Source organism: Chiloscyllium punctatum, chromosome 30 (assembly GCF_047496795.1).
Source record: "Chiloscyllium punctatum isolate Juve2018m chromosome 30, sChiPun1.3, whole genome shotgun sequence".
Classification (NCBI taxonomy): Eukaryota; Metazoa; Chordata; class Chondrichthyes; order Orectolobiformes; family Hemiscylliidae; genus Chiloscyllium; species Chiloscyllium punctatum.
The window spans coordinates 34,716,368-34,739,373 of NC_092768.1; the positions used below are offsets into that span (position 1 = coordinate 34,716,368).

The 23,006-nt window shown below is 38.9% G+C and overlaps 1 pseudogene; it reads left to right on the forward strand.

Annotated features, from left to right (window-relative positions):
• Positions 1-3,026: 3,026 nt before the first annotated feature.
• LOC140455555 (muscarinic acetylcholine receptor M2-like) lies at positions 3,027-10,342 on the forward strand (annotated as a pseudogene).
• Positions 10,343-23,006: the final 12,664 nt, after the last annotated feature.

A 23,006-nucleotide genomic window follows, 5' to 3' on the forward strand; every position in this document is an offset into this window, starting at 1 on the left:
TAATTGAGGCATTTCTGCCAATCGACATAAAAGAGCATTACAAATGTTTAAACTGTGTTTACTTACCAGAAGACAACAACCGTTTCCTTAAAGGGAGCATTATTTATGAAATAATCAACTTCAATTGGCTCTGTTTGGATTTCAGTTTCAGGAACCCATTTCCTTAGCTAGGACATTACCAATAGCCTTTCTTGCAGGTATATGAGCATGCTGATCAAAATGTGTCAGGACAGAGTAAAGACAGAAAGAAGAAAATGCATCTTAGCAGTCTCAGGCATTTCCTGGGTATAGATAACATGAAAAGCTCATCAATTTGGAAATACTGCATTGGTTATTGCCCCAGCCTATATCTATCCCTAAATTGTAGATTTCTGTGTTAACTTGGTCTGGTTTGTCAGTTGGATATAGGTTTGATGAGATGTACCTTTAAGAGGGATTTGTTCTCACTTATTTCTATTGAATAGAAGGGCTGTTAACGTGGGGATGAGGTGTCTTCTCTTTAGAAAGCAGACTAAATAGCTTTGGGGTTTTTTTAAGTAGATAAAAGAAGCATGAGTGGGTGGAGTCAGGCTCACACAGGGTTTTCATTGTGCTTACAATTGTTGAATTTGAGTGTGTGGAATTGAAGCTGCTAGCTACCACTATCTCTACTGCTCTAAAGCCTTGAGTTATCCCTCTGCTGTTATATTCTTTAAGTCGGTGTTCCATCTCCTGGACTGACAGAGATCACAAGTGAGGGAAACCTGTTTTTTTTTAGTTTGTCATTGTCATGAGTGTGGTAAAAACAATGACTGCAGATGCTGGAAAGCAATATACTGGATTAGTGGTGCTGGAAGAGCACAGCAGTTCAGGCAGCATCCAATGAGCAGTGAAATCGACATTTCGGAAGGGCTTTTGCCCGAAACGTCGATTTCACTGCTCGTTGGATGCTGCCTGAACTGCTGTGCTCTTCCAGCACCACTAATCCAGTATTGTCATGAGTGTGTTTGTGGGCTACAGCTATATTAGAACAGTTAATAAGCATAAAAATACATTAATTTGTAAAACATTTTGATAGAGTTAAAGTTATGCAAATTCTTCTCTTTTTTGTTAGTATTTATCTATAGTATAAGAGTAACATATGCTTTGCTTAAAGCCTATTAGTTTGACTAATCAAATCACATCTGGAATGGAGGACTTTACACTTGCCTTTAAATGAGATAAAAGTTAGAGACTAGGCTATTTTCTTGATATGGTTTGAAGGGATTTGGTGTGGTCCATAACAAAGACGATGTAATAAATGACTTTCTGCACAGATATCTAGCCATTGTTCACAACCAGTTTGCAATTTATCCATCTGCTCTGAATACACTGACACATGACCTATATTCTTCAGCTTTACCAAATGTGTCATCAATTGTCATTTCAGTTACTCCCAATGATTTTGAAAACTGAGTTGACCACAAAGGAACAAATCATCAAATCACATTGTGGAAGACAGTCAAAGAGGATTCAATTGTTTTTGGGATGTGTTTAGCTTGGGAGCATTTTAGACTTTTTGAGAAATCTGTGCAGGGAACAATTGTTTACGGCCACATTTTTATTCACTCACTATAATTAATTACAGAATCTATAGAACTGAATTCGATCACTGGAGAGTCTTATATTTTCACTGACAAAGGGTTCTTTACCACATGCAATCTCACGTAAGGTGATAAACTTGAAGGATAATTTCTCGCCTTAAAAGGAATCAATTCCACCACCAAAATGGACTAGTGATGATATATCATTTAATTGCTGATTTAGCAAAGTGTTAGAATCCTCTCATTGCTGCTGTCAGTGCTCTAGCTGAGTCTTAATGTTCAGCTATTACTTCTTTAAACAATATTGTCCTGCTTTTCTACTGGTTTGAATAAAAAAAGTAATGTTTTGTTACATGTATTTATGAAAATACAGCAAAGCATGTGTAAGTCACCATTTTAAAATCATAAGTTATAACAAGAAACAAATCATGAAAAGTTAGGACAAATTTGTTGTTTTTTTCTATGCATGGCTTATTGATTTATTTATGGATGCACATTAATCCACAGCCACCAAAGCTGGCCCTGGGGCCACAACCACCAAGGAGGAAACACGGTGAAGCATTTCCGGTAGTCACTGACCAGACCCAAAACATCACTTCTACTGAGGCTTCCTCATCATCACCAATACTCCAGACAATGCCTTAGCCAGGAAACTGTGGCAACTCTGAAGGACTACAGCCTACCTCAACTTGTGAGAACCGTTTGACTGTCCAAAGTAACCCCCGAGGCCCGAGTGATCATTCGCTCCAAAGATCATTCAATCAGTTGCTATTGCAAATGTTGCCAAAACCTGGAGGAAAAGAACAGACCCTGCTTCATTGCTAGAAGTTTCATTGCAGCCAACATGGTTATGAAGAATTCAGTTGCACATTTAGTACCTGAACGTTCCTTTACCGGTGTTATCGTGTATTAGTTATTACACAAAAAAACACATTTGTTCTGAGCTAAATAAATGAAATACAAGTGTTTGCATCATTTTTCTCAGCTGATATGCTTGTTTTAAGAACAATGGATTCTTCAAATATCTAACAGAGAATACCACATATCTTGTTACACATGATGGCATATGCTTGAAATCCATCTGAACAAATATATCATGGATAGTTTTTGAGATATTTCACTTCAATAACTCAGAATACAGCACCAGTCATCCAGCCCAATTTTTTCGCCTCTGACTTCATATAAACATTTAATTTTCTCGGTGGCTTGATATTATAAGTGTGCACATGCTTCTAAAAATAAATTTACCATCACTTCAAATGATAGTGTACTTCATTCCAATATTCGTTTTGAAATTACTTAAAATTATTTTGAACGAATTTAAAATTATTTGCGGCCCCTTATACATTAAAACCTCTGTCAGTCAGGACCAAATATAAATTGCCACTCATAAATTCTCTTTTCAATACTGCATTTTTGATGGCTTCATTACTTGCTGCAACACTTGGCTTTTTTCACTGCAACATGAAAGAAATTGCCAGACCTTCAGTGATGATTAACTTCTGGAGGTAAGTTTGCTCACTGAGCTGGAAGGTTCACTTTCAGATGTTTCATCACCAGATTAGGTAATATCATCTGTGAGTCTCCGGTGAATCCGGAGGCTCACTGATGATATTACCTAGTACAGTGACAAAGCATCTGAAAAGAAACCTTCCAGCTCAGTGAGCAAACTTATATCCAGAACCTCCATCTGAGCAACAAATCTCCTTAAAACTCATTAATGATTATCTTGAATTTTAACAGAGCTAACCAGATGCATTACTGCATGTTAAATAATAATTTTAACTTACTGATTGCTTTCATAGAGTCATAGAGCTCTGCAGCATGGAAACAGCTCTTTGGGCAACTTGCCTGTAAGGGCCAGTTTTCACAATTAAGCCAACCATTTGCTTGCATTTGGTCAATATCACTCCTTTGCTGTCCCCCTATATATGCACCTATCTAAATGCTTTGCAGACGATGAAATTGCATGTGCTTCCACCACTGCCTCTAGCAACCTGTTCCAGATACTCCCTATCCTCTGTGAAAAAAATTGTCCCGCTGGACCCTTTTGTATCTTTCACATCTTACCTTAAATCTATGCCCTCACATGGACTGACAATGAAACTAAGAAAGATGCATTTACTCGTGAAAAGTGGAGCAGAGGGTTGTACAGTTGAATCCCTACAGTGTGGAAACAGGCCCTTCAGCCCAACCAGTCCACGCTGATCCTTCAAAGAGCATCCCACCCAAACCTGTTCCCTGTTAGTCTACATTTATCCCTGACTAATGCACTTAACCTACACATCCCTGAACACTATGGGAAATTTAGCTTGGTCAATTCACTAACCTGCACATCTTTAGATTGTAGGAGGAAGCCCATGCAGACATGGGGAGAATGTGCAAACTCCACACAGACAGTCAGCTGAGACAGGAATGGAACCCAGGTCCCTGGTGCTGTGAGGCAACATTACAAACTACTGAGCCACCGTGCCACCCCAAATGTACTGGTTGTGTCTACAAAACTGGTTTGGGGAATGTTGCTAAAGTGACAGTTTGAAAAGTGGCTTGTGGCTATCATAAAAAGGAGGTTCTCAAGAATTCTATCATCATTAAGTAATAAAATAATAGTAGGTAAAAGGAAAAACAAATAATTAGGAACAAAAAAAGATTTATAAAAGCTATCCACACAATTGTTTGTACACAAAGTGATCATTTCTCCTTACCAATTAAGGAGATATAAACCAGTTGTTGGTATTTCATAGTCAAAGAATTTGGCATCTATTCGGAGCTTGCATTGGCCAAACTGTCTGCACAGTAATTTGCTAACATATGGTAATAGTTGAGCATTGACTGCAATATTGCAGCTTGACTTCGCATCACAGGTGGTGCATAATGACTGGAAATTCGCAAATTTCACAGCTTTGTTTTTAAAGGTGTCTGAAGTTAAAATAAGTTAGATTATCAGATTGTTCAACATCTTGCTGAACTTGTTTTTAAGATCTTGTTGAGACCATTGATAAGGGTCATGCTATTTATGTGGTGCACAAAGATTTTCAAAGGGTATGTAATGAAGACTGCTACAATAGATTTATGATCAAAGTTATAACTCATGGAATAAAAAGAATGCTAGAAGAATTGTGAGCAGTGAAGAGTATAATGAAGAGCATCCCAGAAACATAAATATGTTGATGAATTGGGCAAAAAGTGGCGATTGAAATTTCATGAGAGTTGGAAAATTATGCTGATTTTGGAAGATAGCATAAGACACAAGATGCAAGTTTATTGGTGTTGCACAACAAATTGGACTTTGCTGCATATGTACCCAATTCAATAAATATTAGAAAGTGGTTAATAAAGCACACAAAGTCTTCAGTTTTATTAAAAAGGGTAGAGTGTAGTTAAGTAAGAGGTTACATTGAACTTGGATGACACATTAGTGTCTGCTTGGCACCATAATCTAGGGCAGATGTAATGGCCTTAGCAAGGGTGCAGAAAAGAAGAATGTGATTGTTTCCAGAAATGAGGAACTTCAGTTAATTTGATAGATTGGAAAGTTTAGCATTATTTTTCAAGAAGGGATGATAGAGGGGAGGATTGACCAGCATATACAAATTGCTGAGGGATCTGAAGGCAATTACCAATTGGGAATCATGACACGTAAGGTCATTAATGAAAGAAGCAATGCGACATGAAGATAGTGTTATTTTTAAATGCTGCAAAATTTACTTTGAGGCTGTCACATCTGTAATAAAAACAAGATATTGAAGATGCTCGGAGATCTGAAACAAACATAAAAGAATGTTGTACAGACTCAGCAGGTCTAACAGTATTGGTGGAGAGATAAACATTGATAAAATTGTGAGTCTGATATTACTCTTCATCAGGACTGAAAAAGTGACACCAAATTTGATACTTGATGTTTGCCTCTCCACAACCGCTTCCAAAACTGTTGTTTTTTTGAGTGCATTTGAGTCCTTTGTCTTCTTTTGTTCTCTCTGTTTTCTTCAAGTTTTCTTATATTCCCAACAATTACTTCAGGTTTATTTGTTCCCTGACATATTGTCGTCCTAACTTAATTATTTTATCACTTTTTTTTTAAATGAGCTGATTGCAATTTCTGGACTGTTGCTAATGTTTGAAAAATTATAAATATCCAGTCATAATGTGATGGCATAACTTACACAGATTTACAACAAATATTGTGGAAATGGATTGGCAATTGCTTTTAAGTTTGTAGCAAGTTGTTGTCTAAAGTCATGAAAGTTTGGACGTAAGTGCAATCTTTGAAAATAAAGTTAGAAATCACACAACACCAGGTTATAGTCCAACACATTTATTTGGAAGTACTAGCTTTCGAAGCACTCTTCCTTCAACTGAGAGCTCTGGAGCTGGATGATAAGGCACAGAATATTTAGCAAAAAAATCACTGTCATGCATGCAACTAATAGTGATAGATTGAACAAACTCAGATTGCTGTTAAGTCTTTCATCTTTTAGAATGGGTTGCAAGTTTCAGTTCATTGATATGCAAATCCCAGAACTTCTGTCAAACCACATTTTCAAGATATGAAAAAAGGTGACATGCCAGCTTAGAAAATGCATTAAAGTTATGAGGTTAGAGTCTATCTGCATTCCAATCTTGAGTCAGACTGGTTCTATTTGCAAAGTTGGAATTTATAAAACATTACATTTATCGACTGCTTGAATTAATTGCCTGCAGATTGTGTACTTTTTGAACAAATTAGAAATACTGATTAAAATCTCATTGTGCCATGCAGCTTGTTTCTGTGCTGTAAATTATATAGTGTGATCTTCCCAGAAGAACAGAAGGCTGCAAGTCAGGGGGATATTTTGCTTGACAAGAACACAAGAGTGAATAATGGACTGCTGCCCGAGTCGATGGAAAGCACCCAGTAAATTAATGAAGGCATATGTGGACAGACTTGCCTCACTGCCAGCTCCTGTGAGCAAGGTGTCGGCCTGCTGTCTGGGACATTGTCAGCATGAAGTATTGCTGAGCATTCAGAGGGACAGTCTGATTAATAAATTAAGGTGGTAGGTCAATGGCAACTTTGTAGGTCTGTGAGAGACAGAGAGTAACAGAGAGAGAATTGACTGTTGGTGCATTGAAAGGATTTTGCTGCTGCGGTTCCATTTTAATGTGCCATCATAAAGATGGCAGATATAGAATACACTTTTGATTGTTGTGAGGGTGAAGTCAGCAGCTTCTGATAGTCAGAGAGCTAAAATCTTCTGATGTCTGAAGTAGCTCTGAAGTCTCGGTCCCCTCAAGAAGTGGTGAGGAAGTTATTTCCTTACAGCCAATGATCTGGCGTGGGGCAGGTACCAATTTTGCAACTGGCAGAATGCCAGCACCTTGGTAAAAATAACGCTTAACTGTCTGAATTGGCTGCCACTTTCAGTTGATCGACAGCCAAGTTTCTGCATTTACCACTGCTTGAAACATTCGTGGTGAAGGTTCAGTCCTAAAATAGCTTCTTGGCACTTGTGAGCTGGGTGAATTTCTGCCAAATGTGCTAAGGCAAAGTTTGTTGAAATCGCACAATTTGTCAAATTATCATTTGGATTTAGCAGCAGTCATTTGATTTTTGATTGTTTGTACCTGGCACTTCTCACCCCAAAACCCTCTAGTACTGGACTACCCCACCCCAGGGAAAACACCTTGTCTATTTACCCTATCCAAGCCTCTCATGATTTTATAAACCTTTATAAAGTTGAAATGAAGATTAGATGCAGTGAAGTCTTGTTACATGGTTGTGGTCCAGTACACAAGGGGCATAATATTGGAATTTCAGCCATATTCATTAGCAATGAAATCGAGAACTCTATGGTTTGGAAAAAGAAAAGAAAAGCTTCAGAGAAATCTGAGAAAGTTACAGGACAGAAGACACTGCTTGGTCCATTAGGTCTGAATTAGCTGTCTGAAGTGCTGTACAGTTGATTCCATTTCCCTGCTGTTTCGCCACAGCATTGTGATTTTTCTACATATATATATATATATATATATATATATATATATGTTAACCTCTATGAAAGCAAAGCCCCAGTCTTGACTGGGATTTTGCCAAAGGGACAAAATTGAAAGAACTTTATACAGAATATTTCACCACATCTACACTCTTGTACCCTCTCCCAAAATGCCACGCATGTCTGATTAACCCCAATGTTCTTGGTTCATTGCGTGAGGGTTTGAGAAAGGTAATGCACTTACTCTCATTGCTTAGGCAATCTGGCTTTTCATATTTTAAGTCATAGAGTCATAGAGATGTACAGCACAATAACAGACCCTTCAGTCCAACTCGTCCATGTGGACCAGATATCCTAAACCAATCTAGTCCCACCTGCCAGGACCCGGTCCATATCCCTCCACACCCTTCCTATTCATATACCCATCCAGATGTCTTTTAACTTTATCAGTTGTACCAACCTCCACCACTTCCTCTGGCAACTCATTCTTCACACACACCACACTCTGCGCGAAAAAGTTGCCCCTCAGGTCTCTGTTATATCTTTCCCCTCTCACCTCAAAACCAATGCCCTCTAGTTCTGGACTACCCCACCCCAGGGAAAACACCTTGTCTATTTACCCTATCCAAGCCTCTCATGATTTTATAAACCTTTATAAAGTCACCCCTCAGCCTCCAATGCTTCAGGGAAAACAGCCCTAGCCAATTCAACCTCTCCCTATAGCTCAAATCCTCCAAACTTGGTGACATCCTTATGAATCTTTTCTGATCCCTTTCAAGTTTCACAGCATCCTTTTGATAATATTCCAGCAGTGGCCTAACCAATGTTCTCTACAGGTGCAACATGTCCTCCCAACTCCTGTACTCAATACTCTGACCAATAAAGGAAAGCATACCAATCACCTGCTTCACTATCCTATCCTATCTACCTGTGACTACTTTCAAGGAGTTATGAACCTGCTCTCCAAGGTTTCTTTGTTGGGCAACACTCCCGAGGACCCTACCATTAAGTGTATAAGTCCTCCTAAGGTTTGCTTTCCCAAAATGCAGCACCTCACATTTATCAAAATTAAACTCCATCTGCCACACCTCAGCCCATTGCCTCATCTGATCAAAATCCCATTGTAACCTGAGGTAACCTTCTTCAGTGTTGCCAGTGTTGGAGGATTTGAGCTATAGCGAGAGGTTGAATATGCTGGGGCTGTTTTCCCTGGAGGTCAGAGGCTGAGGGGTGACCTTATAGAGGTTTATAAAATCATGAGCGGCATGGATAAATAGACAAGGTCTTTTCCCTGGGGTGGGGGAGTCCAGAGCTAGAGGGCATAGGTTTATGGTGAGAGAGGAAAGATATAAAAGAGACCTAAGAGGCAACTTTTTCACACAGAAGAGTGGTACATGTACAGAATGAGCAGCCAGAGGAAGTGGTGGAGGTTAGTAAAATTGCAACATTTAAAAGGCATCTGGATGGGCTTATGAATAAGAAGGGTTTGGAGGGATATGTCAGGTGCTGGCAGGTGGGACTAGATTGGATTGGGATATCTAGTCGGCATGGATGTGTTGGACTAAAGGGTCTGTTTCTGTGCTGTGCATCTCTATGACTTTATGACTCTATGACTTCCAATTTTGGTATCATCTGCAAATTTACTAACTATACCTCATAAGCTCACATCCAAATCATTTATATAAATGACGAAAGAGTTTGCATTCTTGATTTCTAAACTTTAAAGGAAGAAAAGAGGTGAAGCTACCCTAATAATAAAGGAACATAATATTTGCAAAGCACCAAGCTAATTTACCTCGGCACATTTGATCTATGAAACCGAAACCAAATAGCAATGTTTGCCATGTCACTCATCAATATCTTCATTCAGTTTGACCCATACTTAGTTATTAATTTATAATTGGTTTTGCAGTAAATGGTCTGTGGGTCTACCAAAAACTGAATCCTCACTGTTTATGGTTTTGAAGTTTATAAGAGCTTGGGCTCAAGGTGGCCTTCAGCTCACTGGAACTTCAATTAGTGACAAGTTGACATTTAGCTTCAACTCATCTGAAGCCTCTAAGGTAATGCTTTCCTTTCTATACTTAGATAGTTGACAATTGACTATCAGAGGGAAATGGCAACCAACTCAACAGGGAAAAAGGAATCGCCCAGTAAAAAAAAACAGCCTTGGTTGGTATTCATAGAGGCAATTCTTGTACAACAATTGAAGTGTTGTTCACTAGGATCGTGACAAGATCATTAAGTTTGCTGACCATTTTTGGAAACATTGTAGTCATAGTTTCTATCAAAGTAAACAGATATTTACAAATGATTAAAAAGTAATTTATTTTCAGCTTAGCCTGTTCCAATTTGATTGTTGCTGCATTTCCTGTGAATCTAAACACCATTTTTTAAAAACCATATGCTGTAGGTCCGGTGATTTATGATTTTTGGCTATTATAGATTATGCCATAATTTATCCCTCAGTTATGAACCTCCTCATCACCGGTTTTGTTTGTTACTTTCTGTCTCAATGTCTCTTACCTACCCACAAAGAGAACACCTAAGACAGCAGTAATGATATTTGCTTGGGTGCTACCATTTATCCTGTGGGCTCCTGTTATTCTTTTTTCACAGTTCATCACAGGAAGGCGGACAGTTACTGAAAATGAGTGTTACATACAGCTCTTCTCAAATCCAGCTGCCACTCTTGGCATTACTATAAATTCCTTCTATCTCCCTATTGTTGTCATGGTGATATTGTATGTGCTCATATCTCACACCAGTAAGACTAATGAAGGAGGACAAAAAAGGATAATCTCAAATTAGAAGCGCCTTGCTTCTAGTCCAATGAAGGACAAAATAATAAAAATGCGATTCAAGAGAACACAAAATGTTCTTGTACGCAATGCCGATTTTGGCTGGACATCACAAAGTTAGGGTACATTCAGTTATGAAGTCTCAAAAAAAGAGCAACTATGGAACCACAGTCGGAATATTTGCAGATGTCAACTGTAAGCATGGGAACAATGGAGAGGTGAAAATGTTCGATGAAATTGCTAAAATGGCCAAGAAGCCAGCCAAGAAGAAGGTAGCTGCAAAGAGACAAAAGTAACGAGAACCATCCTGGCTCTCCTTGTAGCATTTATCATCACCTGGATACCATATCAAGTCATAATGGCCATTAACGTTTTCTGTTCACTCTATGTCCCCAGCACTCTCTGAATTATTAGATACTGACTCAACAGTACTGTTAACCCAACTTGTTATGCACTATGCAATAAAGCCTTCAAGAAAACTTTTGAACCTTTTGGACAAGAATAATGGTGAAATAGGATTTTTAAAAAGTGACAAGCAGAACGGCATGAACACATAATGCTTTTGTTTGAAGAAGATTTTCATTAGATAATCCATAAATGTATGTAATTTATGTGTTTATTGTTCCACATCATGATTAAAATAGACATTAGTTGTGTATAATGTTGGAAGTATCTTCCAATAATATCCAATAAACTTATTATGCCTGTCATAAAAGATGCGTGGATGGATTATTTGAAGATTATGTATGAGTGGTTTAGGAGTCAAAGTTGTCTAAAATTTAAACATTGGACAATATGCTTAATCTAAAAAGTAGTTTTCAATTTTTTATTGTTTATTGATGGATGCCAGCTGTAAAGTATACAGTTCAAGTTCTTTTCCCAAAAAATACAAAGCAAATACAGTCTAGCATATGCACCTTCTGTTAATGTTTCTCTCACTTCTGTTTCAATTGTTAAAATGCTACTCATTATTTCAAAGGAAAACAACACATTTGAATGAAGACAACACTCTTCTTAACAACAGACGGCTCTCCCAAATGACAGAAAATTAATACTTACAAGGCCAAGCGGATGCCAGTATGCAAAATTGGTTCATCAAATCAATTTCTATTCTTTATCAGCATTTAGAGCTGCTCTCACTTTAATATGAATGCAGCAGACTGAATTCAGTGTTCACTTCATTAACTCAATACCTTTACATAAAATGAATGCAATTCAAAGTCATAACATCTTGGCAGCTCAACTTTAATCATGTAGGAACCTATGACAGAAAGCAAATTTTTCACTAAATGGTGCCATAAAGTCCCAAAATCATGTTTTGATTTTGTATGTGTGCATTTTAAGACAACCATTAAGCCAATTCATATTTTCAAATGTTTCACTGAATAATTCAGTCAGGATCAGAGATTCTTACCTTCTGACCTACAATATACTCTCAAATACCATGAGATGTGCTTGCAATGCTTTCATTTTCCATGGATGGCCATATGTTACCCATCCACAGTTGCCCTTGAGATGGTGTTGGTGAGATGCTTTCTTCAACTGCTTTCATCTGTTTCCTATAATTACACTCAAATGCTGTCAGGGAAGAAGTTCCATGATTTTGATCCAGCATCACTGATATAACTGCAATATAGTTCTAAGTCAAGTTGTCCTTTTCTCACATATCTGCTGCCCTTGTCCTTCTAGATGGTAATGTTCTAGCTTGGAAGGTGCTGTTTAAGAAATCTCAGTGAATTTTTACGTATACCCCAGAGATGGCACAGACTGCTATTACAGAGCTTCAATGATGTGAATGATTCTGATTAAAGTTTTTGAACACCGCTGATAAATTATCAGTCTGATTTGTTCTGGATGCTGTCAAGCTTCTTGAGTGCTGTTGGTCTTGCAATCATCAAGGCAGGTGGAGACTATTCCATCACATGCTTTGCCTGAGCCTTGTAAATGGTGGACAATCTTCAGAGAGTATGGAGGTGAGTTACTCACTGTGCAAGATTCTCAGCCTCCAATGGGCTATTGTAACAACACCACTTATATGGTGATTCCAGTTTGGATTCTAGCCAATGGTAATCCTGGGTTTAACAGTGGATGGTTTGCCATTGAATGTCAATGGGCAATGATTAACATCTATCATGTTGGAGATGGTCAGTGTCTGGCACTGATGTGAGAATGTCACTTTCAGCATCTCACCGAGGTGTTGTTCAGTTCTTGCTGCATTTGGATACAGAGAGGATTCAGGAATGTTGCTCAACATTGTGCAATAGTCATTGAACATCCCCACATCTGACCTTATGACGGAGGAAACATCAGAAATGTCAGACAGTTGATTATTGCTGTGATTAAGACACTAACCCGAAGACCTCCTGCCAAGATGTCCATGGAATAACTATCACCATTTTCCTTTCAGTCGGGGTTTGCCACAACTAGCATTGAGATTTTGTGTTGATTCCCATTGATTTTCATTTTGCAAGGTCTTGTTGCCAAACTCAATCAAATGCAACCTTAATATCAATGACAATCAAACATTTTTATATATCAACTTGTTCAGCTATATTACAACACAACCTCTGGAGAAAATGGATTTTGAACCCAGGTCATCTGAATCAGAGGTGGAGATACTAACATTGTGCCACAAGAGCCCATTCAAGGATAGCTGCATATTTCTAATCAATCTGTTTAGGAATGTAATTACACAGCTCTGAAGCAGGTAGATTTGAACCTGAGTCTTCTGATTCAGGAGTTGAGATGTTATCACTGTGCCACAAGATCCCCTTCAAGGATAGCCGCCCTCACCTTCTGTGTGGCATTCATCTGTCTTGTCTATTTTAGCACCAAGGCTTTCATGAGGTCAGCAGCTGAACACCTATAGCATAACTTAAACTGAGCATCAGTGATTAAGTTATGATCATCATAACATCATCAGTCCAAAAATGTGCAGGTTAGGTGAATTGGCCATGCTAAATTGCCCGTAGTGTTAGGTGAAGGGGTAAATGTAGGGGAATGGGTCTGGGTGGGTTGCTCTTCGGAGCGTCGGTGTGGACTAGTTGGGCCTAAGGCCCTGTTTCCACACTGTAAGTAATCTAATCTAATCATAACTAACCCCTTCCATTACTTCACTGATGATTTATTGTGGACTGATAGACTAATTCACTGAGTTGAATTTGCATTGATTATTTAAACAGGCCATACTTAGGCATTTTTTCACATGATCTTGATGGTGCCAGTATAGTAGCAGTACTGCAACATCTTAGCTTGGCATGCATCAGGTCCTGGAGCACAAATCTTCAATGCTTTTATTGGAATATCTTTTGAGCCCAAAACCTTTTCAGTATCCAATGCTTTTAGCCATTTCTTGATCTTGCATGGGGTAACTCAATTGATGGAAGACTGACTTTTGTGATGCTGGGGACTTCTGGAGGAACAACAAGGCAGAGCAAGTATAACACAAAATATGTTTTAAGAAATGCACAGGGCCTGATCTAAATTTAACAGAATAAACTAGACACACTTTCTCAAATGAAAGATGAGTTGTAACAATGATTTACTTTTTTCTGAATGCTAGCTTTTAGTTTCTGATATCCCTAAGGATATTCAAATGTACATTGTCTCATGACTGGTGCAACATTTGCTTCATAACTCTTCAGGAAATGGTCGTGATTCGATGCATTCAGAAGTTGAAACATTAGGATGCAGTCAAGGGCTCTGCAGGGAGCTTCTCACTCAGTCACTCTATCTAAGCAGAATCTCAACAAAGCCAAAATGTTGTGTCGGCTGGAAGAGTGAAATAATGGCAAAAAGATCTGAAATGGTTCAGCCAGTCATGCAACATGCATTGAGGTAGAGAAACAGAGTGTTTTCATATTATTCTCTCACCTTTGAATGAAAGCAGGGTGTTTTGTTGGATGGCAACGTGGAAACCTTGCTCCAATTCACTGAACTGAGAGTTTGAATCTTGACTTCACTAAACGCCACCTGTAGAAGACCTGAAATTAATATCATCTGAGGGCTTCATTCAGCCATAGTTTGTATTAATCCAGTACCAAGCGAGCTTGCAGACAATCCACAGTGTCCCTATTCAATGGCTGATCATGCAATTTAACATTGGGAAGCCACATTCCTCCCTTGGTGTAGGCACTCTCTTGACTTCCCTCAAGCATTCTGCGAAATCCCTCCAGGTAAGACATCCCTTCTGCATCCAGGTAAGACATCTGGGTGTCTGCTGGGTTTCCTTCCTACAGCTTCACCAGAGATAATGCAGCAAATAAAGGGAGTTCTCTGGCTTTGATTTTCTGCTATTTTGACTACACCACAACCCCGCTGTTGCAAATGTTGTGAAACTTTGAGGGGACAAAAAGCCTCTCAAAGTGGCCTCTTAACTTTCTGATTAGTTCAGTCACCAACAAAATGAAGCAATTTGGCTCCATCATAGAATCCCCATTGCGTGGAAAGAGGCCATTCAGCCCACTGAGTTACACTGACCCTCTGACGATCATGCCAACCAATCCCAGCCCCACACCCTTTCCCTGCATTTACCAATGGCTGTTTGGCACATCTCTGGGCCTAATAAGGAAATTGGGCATGGCCAATCCACCTAGCCTGCACGTCTTTGGACTATGGGAGGAAATCGATGCACCCAGCAGAAACTCATGCAGACATGGAGAGATCCCTGTGATTCTAAGAAAACCAACTGAAGAGTTTATATGGAAAGGACTGACTACAATTGAGGAGGTGTAAGTTAGTAAATGCAAAATAGGTGACAAGGGTTTAAGGAGAAAATCATGGATATGCATGCAATTAACAGAATAACAGAACAAGGAATTATTGATTGAAAAGGCCTATGGTGTATTAGCATTCATTAGCAGAGGGATTGAATTCAAGAGTCGTGAGGTGATGTTGCAGCTGTACCTGACCTTGGTAAGGCCACATTTGGAGTATTGTGTGCAGTTCTGGTCGCCTCACTTTAGGAAAGATATGGAAGCTTTGGAGAGGGTGCAGAGGAGATTTACCAGGATGTTGCCTGGAATGGAGAATAGGTCATACAAGGATAGGTTGAGAGTGCTAGGCCTTTTCTCATTGGAATGGCGAAGGATGAGGAGTGACTTGATAGAGGTTGATAAGATGATCAGGGGAATAGATAGAGTCAACAGTCAGAGACTTTTTCCCCGAGTGCAACAGAGTGTTACAAGGGGACATAAATTTAAGGTGAAGGGTGGAAGGTATAGGGGGGATGTCAGGGGTAGGTTTTTTCCCCAGAGAGTGGTGGGGGCATGGAATGTGCTGCCTGTAGGAGTGGCAGAGTCAGAATCATTGGTGACCTTTAAGCGGCAATTGGATAGGTACATGGATGGGTGCCTAAGCTAGGACAAATGTTTGGCACAACATCATAGGTCGAAGGGCCTGTTCTGTGCTGTATTGTTCTATGTTCTAAAATGTCAAGAAGAAATAATCAACAATAAACGCCTTTGAGGAAAAAAAGATTGGAAAACAATTCAATAGATCAGTGAATTGAACTAAGAACAGGAAATGGAAAGACAAAAAGTGAGCAATCATCAATGGTTAATGAAATGAGAAAGAAAATGTTCGAAAAATTGAAGGAATGCTTAATACTATATGAGATACAGAAAAATCACTTATAATACAGTCAGAAAAACATTGGGATTAACATTGTAGGTAGAAAAATAGGAAAATAGGAAAACATTAATGCAAAATTAATTTGCAATCACTTCTTTTGAGAGATAGCTTTTGCTTGTTGTTCACACGTGATATGAACGCATCTTTTTTTCCATTCAGTTGTGAGAATAAATGTATTTCTTTATTCATGTCCAGTTATTGTCTGCATTGGTCCGAATACCACTTGTAGTGGGGAAGAATTTAAGCCTTTTAAGAATGACATTTTGATGAATACATATCAGTAATTAAGCAGCCATGGTAAATTTGAAGCAGGAAATGATACTTGTGAAATTTCCTGGCATTTTTTGAGATGGTAACAACCATCGCAATGGATATGGCATTGATTTATCAATCCTCATTTTTAGACATCTCTAATCAACAGGTGCAGAAATATTTTTACATAACAGAACACTATGCTCCAGGTGTGGTCTCACCAAGACCGTGAACAGCTTCAGTGAGACTTCTTTACTACTACTTGTACCAAAATCCTGTTTTAGTGAACACCTGCAAAGCATTTGCCTTCCCAACTGTTTGCTGCAACTGCATGTTTGCTTTCTGTAGCCAGTGTGTAAGGATACCCATGTTCCTTTCTGCATCGATTCCAGAAATATTGCCATTTAACTAATACTCTGCCATTCTATATTCCATGCTAAAATGGACAACTTTACATTTCTCCACATTGTACTGTATCTGTCATACATTTGTCCATCCCCTTTACTTTTCTATATCATTCTGAAACTGCTAAATGTTCTTCGCACCATTCACACTCACACCCAGTTTTGTGTTGTCAGCAAAACTGAAAACATCACACTTAATTATACACAATCTGACTAACTGGGTTCCAAGTATTGATCCCTGCAATGCCTCACTTGGCTCCTGCGTTCCATTCCAAAATAGTCCATTTATTCCTGCTGTCTGCTTCATGTTTGCTTACCAATCATGCTGTATTTTGCTATCAATCCCATGTGCTTTGATGTTACACAATATCCTCTTTATCATGAGCTTTCTGAAAATCCAAATGCGCCATGTCCACAGATTTTTTTTCTCATCCATTCAACTGGTTATGTTCTTAAAATACACCAGTGAGCTGGTCAAACATGATTTCTCTTTCAAAAATCAAAGCCAATCTAATGTATTTCCATTGATGTTTTGCAGTGTCCTGTTATTGCAATTTCCCAGTTATGCACCTCCCTCCTTTTGTAAAAGGCAAGGTGACACATGTCAACTTCTAATCTACCAGGACTCTTCCAGAATCTACAGATTACTCCAGCACTTTATTTCTTTCACTTCTAATTTCCTTCAACTCTTCATTTCCAAACAGGCAATTGTTTACCTTGCATTTCTGCGAGGTTATTTATGTCTCCCACTGTGAAAGTAATTTTAAAATAGATGTTTAACTCAGCTGCTATTTCCATGTTCTCCATTATGGGTGACCTTTCCAGTGACTTTTTTTACACCTGAAATGAAGATAAAACTGGTTCTATGTTTGCATTCAGCCATTAAATATTAACCATTTCCTGTCCATGGTCATATTTTTTAATGAAGCTACCTAATCAATTATACCAACTCACCCCTCAAAACTTCACAAGTTCTCTTGTTTAGAGTTAAAATACTAATTTTAGATTAGATTACTTCACTTTCTATCTTAATGAAGAATTATAATGCTTGCTTTTTTTCCCCAGAATAGTCAAAGTACATTTTTTAAAATTATAGACAAATTACTATATTTGGTACTCACGATCGACTGTTCTGACTGTTTGGTGAAAGGTGAATTAACTGAAAACAAAGTGTGATTAAGTAACTATGCTGAAATTAAGAATCATCATTATCAGAAGGATTTTAATCTTACTGCTGTGCTATCCTGATGCTTTCCTGTTCATAAGTTTTTAGTATTTGCTTATGTAGGTACAGTTCAGCAAGAAAGAAAACAAGGTCAAAACATTCAATGTTTACATTTACTGTCAAATATCATTCCACATAGAAAGAAAATCTCTCACTTCATCACCTTTGCAAATTCAAAACATGACAGATGGATACAGTGAAGAGATCAGTCATTTGAAACAATGATTTCAAACGAGCATCCAGCTTTATCTACTCCTGATGATTGCTCATACTCAGCAGAAACCTACAATGACAAATGTTTCCAGCAATACATGAGAATGATAGTCAGGTCCCTTACCTTGGTTAGAGTCCCACACTCAGTACTATTTTACAGTGATGGATAATTGCAGAACTACTTTCCCATGGTGAATTCCTCGTGTGATGTCTAATTTAGCTGCAAACGATATTCCAATAAGGACAATAATTCAGAAGTCCTCTCAGTTGCAAACAGGTTTATTTTCGGTAGGTGCAATAAACTTAAACCACAGAGGTAATTCAGGAAATTTGATTTAATAGAATGACTTCGCTTATTGGGTTACTGCATAATGGTAACCATTAGAATAAGAGTTAACATTATCAGTCACAGAGCATAAGCAGAGACCAGAGCACAAATGTCGGTTGAACTATCCTCCAATGGTCATCTTCACTTTCCACTTCACCATTGTTGACAGAGAAGTTATAGTGTGGTAAAAAGTGATGAGGCCATTTTTAAAATCTGACACAATGGTTCATGCATGGAGTCTAATGGGCTCATTAAGAGTCTGCTGCCCCGTGGAATGATCAATTTACATTATGGTGTGACCTTGCATTTTACTATAACACTGCAATATTCTTTTGCTTCTAATCATGCACCAAAGTGTTTTCAAAAACTTTGAAAGATGCTGACCCCCTCCACACATAATGGTGCACCACACTGTAATGCAGCTAAAACAAAAACAAAAACTATGAATGCTGAACATCTGAAACAAAAGCAGAAATCGCTATAGAAACCCAGTGGGTCTGGCAGCATCTGTGGAGTGGTGATCCACAGTGTTAGAAAAGAGGGGTTTCCATTTCATGAGCGAGTGGCACCATTATTGAGAAAGGAAGGAAATTAGCATTGGAAAAGCTTTCACATTGATCGGAAGCTCCCTGCGGGCTTAGCAGAGATGAGAAGTAGAGTATTGCACACACTTTGAATGAGTATGAATGGAGACCTGAAAAAGGACAATGTTTTACAGAGAATAGTTGAAAACAAACATCATGGGAAAATGCTCAGTAACAGTCAGGAAATGTGTGCCAGGCTGGGTTTGAAAATAATGCAAACTAATTCACTTAGGAGGGAAAAATGGGAAAGCTGTGAGTGAAATATGAGAAAGAAAGGGCAGGTAAGAGTGTATGACCCAGATAAGCTTTCACTGCAAATATTCACAGAGTATAAGGAATAAATGATATGCTCGGCAGGCATAAATTCAACTTTGAGGATATGACCTGAGAGCTTACCTCTCATCCAGCTTCAAGTCCCACCTGCTTCAGATGTGTGTCCTGAGGATTATTGTCAAACAGACAGATCTTAGGGTGCAGGTTCATCGTTCCTTGAAAGTGGAGTCACAGGTAGACCGAGTGGTGAAAGAGGTATTTGGTACATTTGCCTTTGTTGGTCAGTACATTGAATAAAGGAGTTGGGAGGATATGTTGCAGCTGTATAGGACACTGGTTAGGCCACTTTTGGAACACAACATTCAATTCTGGATTTGCTGCTATAAGAAAGATGTGGAACTTAAAAGGGTTCAGAAAAGAATGCGGCCAGGGTTAGAGGGTTTTAGCTCTATGGAGAGGCTGAATAGGTTGGAGTTATTTTCCCTGGAGCATTAGAGGCTGAGGGGGTGACCTTATAGAAGTTTATAAATTCATGCAGGGCATAGATAGGGTGAATAGCCAATGTCTTTTCCTTAAGGTGGGGGATTCAAAAACTAGAGGGCAGGGATTTAAGGTGTGAGAGGAAAGATTTAAAAGGGTCATAAGGGGCAACTTTTTCCCATGGGGGGTTTTGCGTGAATGGAATGAGCTGCCAAAGGAGTTGGTGGAGGCTGGTACAATTACATTTAAAAGGCATCTGGACTGGCATATGAATAGGAAGGGATATGGGTGAAATCGTAGCAAATGGGACTCGATTAATTTAGGATATCTGGTAGGCATGGAGGAGTTGGATAGAAAGGTCTGTTCTGTTCTGTAATTCTCTATGATTCTCTCTGACTAACTCTGAACAGGTTGCTTCACCATTTCAATCATCCAGTAGCTATTATCACTTCAAGAAGGTTGCTTCTGGTATTGACTTATCTTGTTTTCTAAGCTCCATGAAATGATATGGAAATGTTTAAGATGAAGGGTTTTCTCTCCCACTATCCAAAGATGTGCAGGTTAGGTGAAATGGCTATGCTAAATTGCCCATAGATTTCAGGGGTATGGGGGTTAGGTAAATGTAGAGTAATAGGAAATGGGTCTGGGTACGATACACTTCAGAGGGTTGGTGTGGATCTGTTAGACCAAAAGGTCTGTTTCCATACTGTGGGGATTATGTGATTCTATGAGTTACGATTAAGGATCAGTTTGTTTCCATGATGAGAGTATAATAAGGAGTAAGCAGTTTATGGAGCTTTGATGAGTGGAATTAAGAAACAGAAAAAGATGTATGATGATAGCCAGGTGATGTGGACAAACTTTCTGTCAGCAGTGGAGAATGGTAGATTATTTTAAATGCAGAAATTCAGATTACAAGCAAAAACACAGCTTTCTTTTAACAGGAAATGCTCACTTCCGAATAGGTTAGGATAAGCAGCCCAGCACAAACCAGAAAGATAATGAATTTCTTGAGTGTGAACAGTTAATCAATAGTGATATTGACTTCCAATAGTAATATGCCCTGAAGTCAATTGGGGGCGTGCCATATTAGATTTACTAATGATTACCGAGCCAATCTCAATTTACAGATTAATGTTGTGAAACATTTACCTAATAGTAATCATAATGTGATCAAATATAATCTAGGGTATGATAAGGACAAGTGTGAAGCCACCATTAATATTCTGGAATTCACTGGTGCTGACATGACTGCCAAAGAATGTCTACAGTAAATTGGACACATTTGATCAAGTGAAAGCAACAAATACAAATTTGATCTAATTGAATTGGGGCCCCTTGCCTTTCCAAGTATAAATGAATTATCTAAACCTTGGTTTGCAGGGAAAAATATTAAAACTGCAGGCAACACAAAACATGACACAATTAGAACCAGTGAGAAGAGATCAGTGCTGATAAATCCATCTCATCCTGATGGGCTGAAAGGCCTCTTCTATTCTGTATGACTGCAGGGCAGTGCAGAGCTTCAAAAGGACAATAACATACTGGCATAGTGGGAGGGCATATAGCAAATGAAATTCAATGTGAAGTGTGTAGTGATATATTTCTGCACAAAGAACCTCAATATACAGCATTAAATGAAAAGGAATAGTGTACGGGAATGGGGAGATCTGGCAGTATGTGCATAACTCATTTGAAGAGGCAGGACAAATAGAGAAAGCCATTAATAAAACATGCAGCATTCAAGGCTTCATTAACAGGGACATAGAATACAACAGCAGGAGTGTTAACACTGATTTTATGCAGGACATAGGTTAGACTTCGGCTGCGGTACTGTGTAGAGTTCTGAGGGACTACATTCTCAGAAGAACATAAACTTACTGCAGAGAAAGTAGAAAAGTTTTATGAGAATGGCTCCAGGGATAAGAAACTTTAATTATGATGATAGATTGGAGAATCATAGAATTCATTACAGTATGGAAGCAGACCATTTGGCCATCAAGTCCAGGCAGACTGACTGAAGAGCATCCCATCCAGACCTACTCCATCCTTGCAACCCTGCATTTCCCATGATGAATATGCCTATCCTGCACATCCCTTGACAATGTGGGAAATTTAGCATAGCCAATCCACTTAACCAGCACATTTTGAACTGTGGGAGAAAACTGGAGCACCTGGAAGTAACCCACACAGACACGAGGAGTACATGCAAGCTCCACACAGACAGTTGCCCAAGGATGGAATCAAACCCAGTCCCTGCTATTGCGAGGCAGTGGTGCTGACCACTGAGCTACTGTGCCACCCAACTTGGAACTGAATAACATAGAACATACAACATAGAACATAAAACATAGGAGTTCAAAGTTTGGGAGAAACATAGGACATAAATATAAAATATAGGACTTAGAACAGTACACCACAGTACCGACTCTTCAGTCCTCAGTGTTATGCTAGCCTTTTATCCTACTCTAAGATCAGACTTACCGACATACCCTTCATTGTACTTACTTCCATGTGCCTATCAAAGAGTTGCTTAAATGTTCCTAATGTATCTGACTCTACTACCACTGCTGGCAGTATATTCCACACACCCACCTTTCTCTGTTTAAAGAAGCGACCTCTGACATCTCCTTTAAACCTTCCTCCAGTCGCCTTAAAATTATGTCCCCTCATGATCAACATTTCTGCTGTGGGAAACAATCTCTGGCTATCCACTCTATCTATGCCTCTCAACATCGTGTACACCTCTAGCTTTGAAGCGATCTTATTGGTTTCCAAAATTGTGAAGGATTTGGACAGAGAAGATAGGGGAAACAGCTCCCTTTATTAATAAAATTGAGAATTAGAGGGCATTATTTTAAAGTGTTCTGTAAATAAAATGTGAGAAAACATAGTGGTAGCATGGTGGCTCAGTGGCTAGCACTGTTGCCTCACAGCCCAGGGACCCAGATTCAATTCCAGCCTCTGGTGACTGTCAGTGTGGAGTTTGATTATTGTCTTGTGTCTGCGTGGGTTTCCTCCGGGTGCTCAGGTTTCCTCCCACAGTCAAAAGATGTGCAGGTTAGGATGATTTGGCCATGCTGAATTGCTCAGAATGTGCAGGTATGTGTAGATTAAGTGCATTAGTCAGGGGTAAATATAGGATTGGGTAATGGGTCTGGATGTAATAATTTTCAGAGGGTCAGTGTGGACTTGTTGGGCCAAAGGGCCTGTTTCCACACTGTATGGATTCTAATTCTAATGAGTTCACAGCAAATTCGAATAAGTTCACATTGTCCGAAATG